An 8,661-nucleotide genomic window follows, 5' to 3' on the forward strand; every position below is an offset into this window, starting at 1 on the left:
CAGCCAACCCTGCACAATCACAGCTCCAGAGCCTGAGATTGCAAATACATTGATAAAGTCTGACTGCAATTAGAAGTGTCAACTATGCAATCACAGCTACAGAGCATAACCTAAATTAAGAAACCATCTTACACAGCCACATGACTGATCCTGCACTACAAAATGCTTTTTAAACTAATTTGACATGATAAAGAGTCTCCTTGATGGTAAACTGTAGCCTTTTTGACCTGTTAGTGTTAACAAACTGTTAAACAAAAGGCCCAATGTCCGGAACACATTTCTGTTGATGGCACTTTCGAGAACAATTACTAAGAGGTACAGTTGCTGACAGGATTATGCAGCCTGTGTCACTTTTCACTGAACATTATGTTATGTTTAACCATGCACACGCAAGCAGCTGCTATCCACAAGCATGGTATAATGTGGCATGCTAAGTGAGGTTGGGAGAAAATGGACAGTTACAATAATAGTCATGCTTTACAACATCGATGGTTTTGAAACTACAAGCGACTATCGGCTCCTCCAGCCAAACTGTGGAAGCAAACTTTGCCTCATTTGTATTGCACAATAAATGCCATGAGTAGAAAATCATACTAAGTGTTAACAGTAATTCCTATTAATATCCCCTGCCCTAAATAACAGACTCTTTAAGAAGGCAGAGAATATAGCAGTTTCAATCACTGTAGACGGAGAGTTGTACCTTGAATAAGTGCCTCACATTATAACAGAAAACTGTAGAAATGTTCACTTGCAGTAATACTTTAAGCAGGCCTCTATCAGGGGAAGATTGGGAGGCACAGGCAGATCCATCCATCCCAAATGGGAGACAGGGGACTTGGAAGCTGCATTGGAGAAGAAGTGGCAACAGTAACTTAGTGGAGCAGATGTAAGGGGTAACTTTGAATGCAACTACATTACTTACTAACCAGGTCTCAGCAATGCACCCCTGATGGCATACACATTGAATAGGACCCTGTATTTAAGGCACAGCTAATGGAGCATTATTTCCAGCCTTCTCCTCACTGCCATGTTATACATTATTTGTTCGATTCAGTTCCTGCACATTTCTATTCCCTGTTCATAAGCAGTGGAATCTCATTATGTTCCAGAGAGATTACTGTTCCCTTTGTTTCAACTACAGACATTAGACCATGCAGCATAGCAGGAGCACAGGGATCATGACCAAACTTTGCTACTTGCTCTAGCTTATTGGGGGGTGGAGGGCATTGTTGGACATCTCTGGATATGGAAAATAAATCTTATATTCGTTATGCATGGTCACATCTTATTGTAAAACATAAATTTCTTCTCCCTCAAAATCTGTGATTCTTTACTCTCCCTCATAACTGATACTGGGCTCTTCCCAATTTCTCTGCTTCCCCGTTACAACTTCCAAGTCCTCCCTCTCCCATTTGTGGTGGATGCCTCTGACCGTGACTCCCAGCTGAGGTCCTTTTACAGTCTTACTGCAAGTAAACATTTGGGCAGTTTTCAGCAATAATGTGGGACACTCAACCAACAGTGACTGAAACAGCTATAATCTATGCTTCCTGAAAGGGATTGTTATTTAGGGCAGGGGATAGCAATAGGATTGTTGCTAACCCTATTAGTGGAATTCTCTGCCCCAGAGAGCTGTGGAGGCTGGGCCGTTGAATATATTTAAGGTGGAAATAGACAGATTTTTGAATGATAAGCAAGTCCAGGATTATGGGGAGCAGGTGGGGAAGTGGAGTTGAGGCCAAGATCAGATCAGCCATGATCTTATTGAATGGCAGAGCAGGCTCGAGGAGCCAAATAGCCTACTCCTGCTCCTGTTTTTTATGTTCTTGTGTTGTGTAGTGTCACTACTACATACTTCTCTCGCGCACCCCTGCCCCAAATCTCTCAAATAGTGCAGTTCCTATTCATGGAACAAAAAAGAGTTTGCTTTCTCACATATCTACTATTAATTCATGCAATTATAATAACGGACGCTTTGATTTGACTGATGGCTTTCCTTCCTACCTTGTGGGGAGAGTAGTAGAGTACCAATTACAACATTGTTTAATATTCTACAGCAGTTAGTTAGTCACAGTAGTTCTGTGGTTGGGTTTGTCTTTCACTTGCACTGACAGCAGCATTTCAATCATAGGGAACCCTCTAACCACTCCACTTGTAGACAGCCAATGACAAAGTACATGGTACTTCCAATACAAGTATTGAAAACCTTTCAGGAAATGACCAAGTTCAATTCCTGCCGAGTTGGAGAGGGGTAAAATTAGTCCACTCCTGATCTAATGATTCCGAACTGGAGAGGTGAGCGGCGAGTGCACGATAACCTCCGAGCAGGATCAGGTCTGGGCCACCGCTCCTGGCCATGGCTCACACAGAAAGATGACAAAAACCTAGGGTGAGCCAAATACCCAGAGACTTGAACCCCAACCAATCAGACCTCCTGCTGTGTAAACTCTAACCCGAACCCTGCTGGGGAGGAGAAAAGGGGACTCCTGCTCCGGATCACAGCCTCGCAAGTCCTCCATCCCTGAAGGTATCAGCTGGTGCTGTACAGTCCCAGGGTCAGTGCCACACCACCTTCCTCGACCCGTGCCCCCCCCCTGGGGCTAGACTCTCCCCGCTGCTTCGAGCTGAACCCCGCCCCCGCCGCAATGAACCTTCCCTGAAACCACCTGCAGGAACACTCACCTTCCCTGCGACAGAGCCCCGGCCTGGAGCCCGGGGATGAATTGCAGAGCCCGGGCCTGGATGCCGGGAGAGCCCGGGGATGAGTTGCGGAGCCCGGGCCTGGATGCCGGGAGAGCCCGGGGATGAGTTGCGGAGCCCGGGCCTGGATGCCGGGAGAGCCCAGGGATGAGTTGCAAAGCGGTTCGTTGGTTTGCACAGGGCGGGGCTGACCAACACCAACACCGCAAACTGCGCCGCCCGGGACTCCCAGCAGGGGAGGGGAGGGGGCAATGGGCGGGGCCACGGGATACGCGGAGGGAGGCGTGGCATAGAGGGGGAGCTGTGTAGAGATGGGCGTGATCCATGCGGGAGGGCGTGGCTATGTGTGTGGGCAGGGCAATAAGGAGATGGGTGGGGCTATGTGAGTGGGCGTGGCTGTATGGGTAGGGTGGCAATGAGAAGGTAGACGGGGCTATTTGAGTGGGCGGGGCAATGAGTAGGTGGGCGGGGCTGGGTGGAGGTAGGCGGGGCTATATGGGTGGGTGGGGCTATATGGATGGGCATGGCTATATGGGTGGGAGGGGCTATGTGGAGGTAGGCAGGGCTATAAGGGTAGACGGAGCTATGTGGAGGTGGGCAGGGCTGTGTGGAGTTATGCAGGGCTATATGGGTGGGCATGACTGGGTGGGAGGGGCTATATGGAGGTAGGTGGAGCTATATGGGTGGGCGGGCTATATGGAGGTAGGCAGGGCTATATAGACGGGAGAGGCCATGTGGAGGTAGGTGGGGCTATAAGGGTAGGCAGAGCTATGTGGAGGTAGGTGGGGTTATATGGGTGGCGGGGCTGTATAGAGGTAGGTGGGGCTATATGGGTGGGCGGGAATGTGTGGAGGTAGGTGGGGCTATATAGGTGTGCGGGGCTATATGGAGGTGGGTGGGACTGTGGAGGTAGGCGGGGCTATATGGAGGTAGGCAAGGCTATATGGGTGGCGGGGCTGTGTGGAGGTAGGCAGGGCTATATGGGTGGGTGGGAATGTGTGGAGGTAGGCAGTGCTATATGGAGGTAGGTGGGGCTATATAGGTGTGCGGGGCTGTATGGAGGTAGGTGGGGCTATATGGGTGGGACTGTGGAGGTAGGCGGGGCTGTATGGAGGTAGGAGGGTCTATATGGGTGTGCAGGGCTGTATGGAGGTAGGAGGGTCTATATGGGTGTGCAGAGCTGTATGGAGGTAGGCGAGGCTATATGGGTGGGTGGGACTGTGGAGGTAGGCAGGGCTATGCATCTGGCAGGTAAGCATGTGAATCTGAGGGGCTGATCCCGAAGTCAGCTGTGCTAATCTGGAGAATCAGAAATTAAAGTTTAAGTTTAAAAAATAAGTCAATCTGAAGTAATAAAGGAGATAAAGCTGCAAATACAGGGCAGGTCAGTCAGCACCGGGATGGAAAGGCAGAATGAGGTTTCACGTCTAAAGCCTTCATTGGAACTGATGAGCAGAACCCATCCCGAACATTAACCTGTCTTCCAAAAGTACAAATAGGATATTGCACCTATTGAAAGAATACAGGAAGAGGCAACCAGAAGGATTAAGGGGGTGAAGGGATGATATGAAGAGCGATTATGTAAATTAGGCATGTTCTTACTGGAAAAGAGAAAGTTGGGAGGTGACCTGATTGCTGTTTTTAGCATTCTAAAAGCATCCTCCGCCTGCTCCACGACAACATGTAAGCCGTGATCCTGACCAACAGATCTAACACAGACGCAATCAATGTCCGGACCGGGGTCAAGCAGGGCTGCGTCATTGCACCAACCCTCTTCTCGCTCTTCCTCGCTCCAGTGCTCCACCTCACACTCAACAAGCTCCCTGCTGGAGTGGAACTAAATTATAGAACCAGTGGGAACCTGTTCTATCTTCGCCACCTCCAGACCAGATCCAGGACCATGCCATCCTCTGTCGTCGAGTTGCAGTACACGGACGATGCTTGCGTCTGCGCACATTCAGAGACTGAACCCCAAATCATCGTCAACATCTTCACCGAGGCGTACGAAAGCATAGGCCTTACAGTAAAAATCCGTAAGACAAAGGTCCTCCACCAACCTGACCCCGCCACACAGCACTGCCCCCGCCCCCCCAGTCATCAAGATCCACGACGCGGCCTTGGACAATGTGGACCACTTTCCATACCTCGGGAGCCTATTATCAGCAAGAGGTTGACTACAAGGTTCAACACTGCCTCCAGTGCACCAGCGCAGCCTTCAGCCACCTGAGGAAGAGAGTGTTCGAAGATCAGGCCCTCAAGTCTGGCACCAAACTTAGGGTCTACAGGGCTGTAGTGATACCCAGCCTCCTGTATGGCTCAGAGAGGTGGATCGTAGACTGTAGACACCTCAAATCGCTGAAGAAATACCACCAACGATGTCTCCGCAAGATTCAGCAAATCCCCTGGGAGGACAGACACACCAACGTCCGTGTTCTCGATCAGACCAACATCCCCAGCATCGAAGCACTGACCACACTTGACCAGCTCCGTTAAGCAGGCCACATTGTTCGCATGCCCGACACGAGACTCCCAAATCAAGTGCTCCACTCGGAACTCCTGCAAGGCAAGCGAGCCCCAGGTGGGCAGGGGAAACATTTCAAGGACATCCTCAAAGCCTCCTTGATAAAGTGCAACATCCCCACTGACACCTGGGAGTCCCTGGCCAAAGACTGCCCTAAGTGGAGGAAGAGCATTTGGGAAGGTGCTGAGGACCTCGAGTCTCGTCGCCGAGAGCATGCAGAAAACAAGCGTGGGCAGCGGAAGGAGCGTGCGGCAAACCAGACTCACCACCCACCCTTTCCTCTAACGACTGTTTGTCCCAACTATGACAGAGACTGTAATTCCCATATTGGACTGTTCAGTCACCTGAAAACTCACTTTTAGAGTGGAAGCAAGTCTTCCTCGATTTCGAGGGACTGCCTATGATGATGATGAAAAGAATGAGATAAGGTAGACTATGACAAGCAGTTACACCTCATCAAGAACAGTAGAACCAAAGGCCACAAACTGCACTTGAAGGTGGATTAATTCAAAATGAATCTGCTGAAACAATATTTCAGTGAGCGAGTGTTCAATCTGTAGAATATACTTCCTATGGAGTAGGTGGAAGCAGTAAGTATTGATTGATTTAAATGCAAATTAGATAGATTTCTTTCAGAAAATAATATTTGGGGTATAGTATATGAGTAATTTTAGAAATGACAAGTGGTAAGTGTAGCATGTTTGGAAGGAATAGGTGACTTTGGACCGATGGTTCCCAAAGCATTGCATCACTGGTTTCTCATTGCGTAATTTCTGGGTCTGTTGCAGACTAAATTATAGAAATTGATTGCCATGAATAGTCAATAACTCTATTAATATTGTATCATGCGACTACCTACCACACCAGGATGGAAGAAGGTGAACTAGGTCTTAGAGAGGGAGCACGTGGTGTCCACCAGGATGATTTGGATGAAGGGATCGAGTGTAATGTAGCGAAGTTTGCTAATGATACAAAGATGGATGGGAAAGCAAGTTGTGAGGAGGACACAAGAAATCTGCAAGGGGATATAGATAGGCTAAGTGAGTGGGAAAAAAATGGCAGATGGAGTATAATGTGTAGGAAAGTGTGAGGCAGAAAAGATTTAAAAAAAACAAATTATTATTTAAATGGAGAAAAATTACAAAATGCTGTGGTACAGAGGGATCTGGGGGCCTTGTGCATGAAACACAAACAGTTAGTATACAGGTACAGCAAGGCAAATGGAATGTTGGGCTTTATTGCAAGGGGATGGAGTATAAAAACAGAGAAGTGCTGCTACAACTGTACAGGATACTGGTGAGGCCACACCTAGAGTACTGCATACAGTTTTGGTCTCCTTATTTAAGGAAGGATATGCTTGCATTGGAGGCTGTTCAGAGAAGGTTCAATGGATTGATTCCTGATATGAATGGGTTGACTTATGAAGAAAGGTTGGGCCTGTACTCATTGGAGTTCAAAAGAATGAGAGGTGATCTTATTAAAACACATGTGATAATGAGGGCGCTCGACAAAGTAGATGCAGAGAGGATGTTTCCACTCATGGGGGAATCTAGAACTCGGGGGCATAGTTTCAGAATAAGGGGTCACCCATTTAAAATTGAGATGAAGAGGAATTTCTTCTTTCAGAGGGCTGTAAATCGGTGGAACTCTCTGCCCCAGAGAGCTGTGGAGGCTGGGTCATTGAATATATTTAAGGCGGAGATAGATTTTTGAGTGATAAGGGAGCAAAGGGTTATGTGGAGCAGGCAGGGAAGTGGAGCTGAGCTCATGATCAGATCTGCCATAATCTTATTGAATGGCTCAAGGGGCCAAATGGCCTTCTCCTACTCCTATTTCTTATGTTTTTTATGGGATGCTTGAGGCCTTCCGTGATCTATGGGTAGCGAAGAGACAGGAGCGCATTGTTGAAACATGGAATAATATTCTGATTCGATAAGTTTTCCTTTAGTCATCCTAATTGGCACTTAAAAGAGTAGGTGAATTATGGATGGCCCATCATCTTTTTTCATCTAGAAATTCCTATGTTCCATTGGTATCTTTGTACATGTATTGCCTTTTTAAGTATTATACAATATATATTTAATCATTTTTTTGTTTTATACAATTTATAAATTAAATAAAATTATTGAAAAAGTGTAACAGATGGACGTAAACGATTCCATGGCACTTTTTAAAGAAGAGCAGGGAAGATCTTCCCGGTGTTTAACCAATATTTATCCCTCAACCAACATCACTAAAATAACTTATCTGGTCATTATCACATTGCTGTTTGTGGGAGCAGAAAATTGACTGCTGTGTTTCCTACGTTACAACAGTGACTACACTTCAAAAGTATTTCACTGACTGTAAAGCACTTTGAGGTGTCCTGAGATTGTGAATGGCACTATATAAAGGCAAGTTCTTTCTTTTTAAAAGATAACTTTTCGGGCAGGGATGCGGATGAAACACTGGGAGGTGAGGGAGAAAATGAAAACATGAGAACATTTTTAAAAGTAGCTGCATGAATGTCTGGTTAGAAATAAGATCATATGTCGTCAAGGTAAGTAGAACTTGAGATAATTAAATACTCTATAGTCAGAAAAATGACACACTACATCTGGACCATTAAATTGAGACCACGCGACTGGCTTCATTACAAGCACTTGTGAGTAGGGCTGCTGAAATCCGCTGCCTCCTCCCCACAAAAATTGTCATCCACTTCTCCCAAGTTGCACCTCATCTCTGCTCTCCTCCCCTAACCAACACTGCTGCTTTTCTTGGGATTTAAGGTAGCTACATGGCATGGGTACAAACTTCTGATGTTGTGAAACATTTGCAAGATATGGAGTTCATGTCCACAATCTGCTGCAGAGTTGGAAACCTGAGCGGAACAGCAGCAGCATCATCAGGTTGGAGTTGGGGACATTCATGAGGGGCAATCTCAGTATTTTAACATTTTCAATGTTGTTATCACTGCAATTAGAGACATGCATTAAAGTTTAAATTGCTGTGCAGATCAGCTATGATACCTTGGATATCACCCCCAGTTCTGATAGAGATTGAAATCCAAACTAAGGGCAGGTCTACCAGAAATGTTGCTGGCCTTTAATAATAATCATGATTTTGTAGTATCATAGTGTAGACTTTTGCTTTGCCTATAATCTTTCCTGGTTGGTAAAAAGACTTGAAAAACTTGGATTTATATAGCGCCTTTCATGACAACTGGACGTCGCAAATCGCTTTACGGCCAATGAAGTACTTTTGGGGTGTAGTAATTGTTGTAATGTAGGCCAGCCCACACTGCGATGTGTGTGCGCACTAGGTTCGTGCGGCAGAGCTGGTCTGCAGTCGTCTTGGTTAATCCTTGCACTGGACCAAAACGGCCACCACACGTTAAAGAAATTCATACACGGGCATCTTCCACCTTTCAACATTTAGTCAGGACCTGGAATATCAGGTCC

The 8,661-nt window shown here is 46.6% G+C and overlaps 1 protein-coding gene across 2 annotated transcripts in view; it reads right to left on the reverse strand.

Moving 5' to 3' along the window:
- rab24 (RAB24, member RAS oncogene family) overlaps positions 1-2,984 on the reverse strand; it is a 30,996-nt gene extending 28,012 nt beyond the window's left edge. The window contains exons 1-2 of one of the 2 annotated variants that reach the window (XM_070878377.1): positions 2,683-2,984; positions 701-842 (exon numbers count right to left, since the gene is read on the reverse strand). The gene's annotated coding sequence lies outside the window, so the exon portion shown is untranslated. The remainder of the gene's footprint in view (positions 1-700; positions 843-2,682) is intronic. The other variant, XM_070878378.1, reaches the window with a different exon arrangement.
- Between the last annotated feature and the right edge of the window lie 5,677 nt (positions 2,985-8,661).

The sequence above is a fragment of the Pristiophorus japonicus genome, chromosome 4, assembly GCF_044704955.1.
Source record: "Pristiophorus japonicus isolate sPriJap1 chromosome 4, sPriJap1.hap1, whole genome shotgun sequence".
NCBI classification, from domain to species: Eukaryota; Metazoa; Chordata; class Chondrichthyes; family Pristiophoridae; genus Pristiophorus; species Pristiophorus japonicus.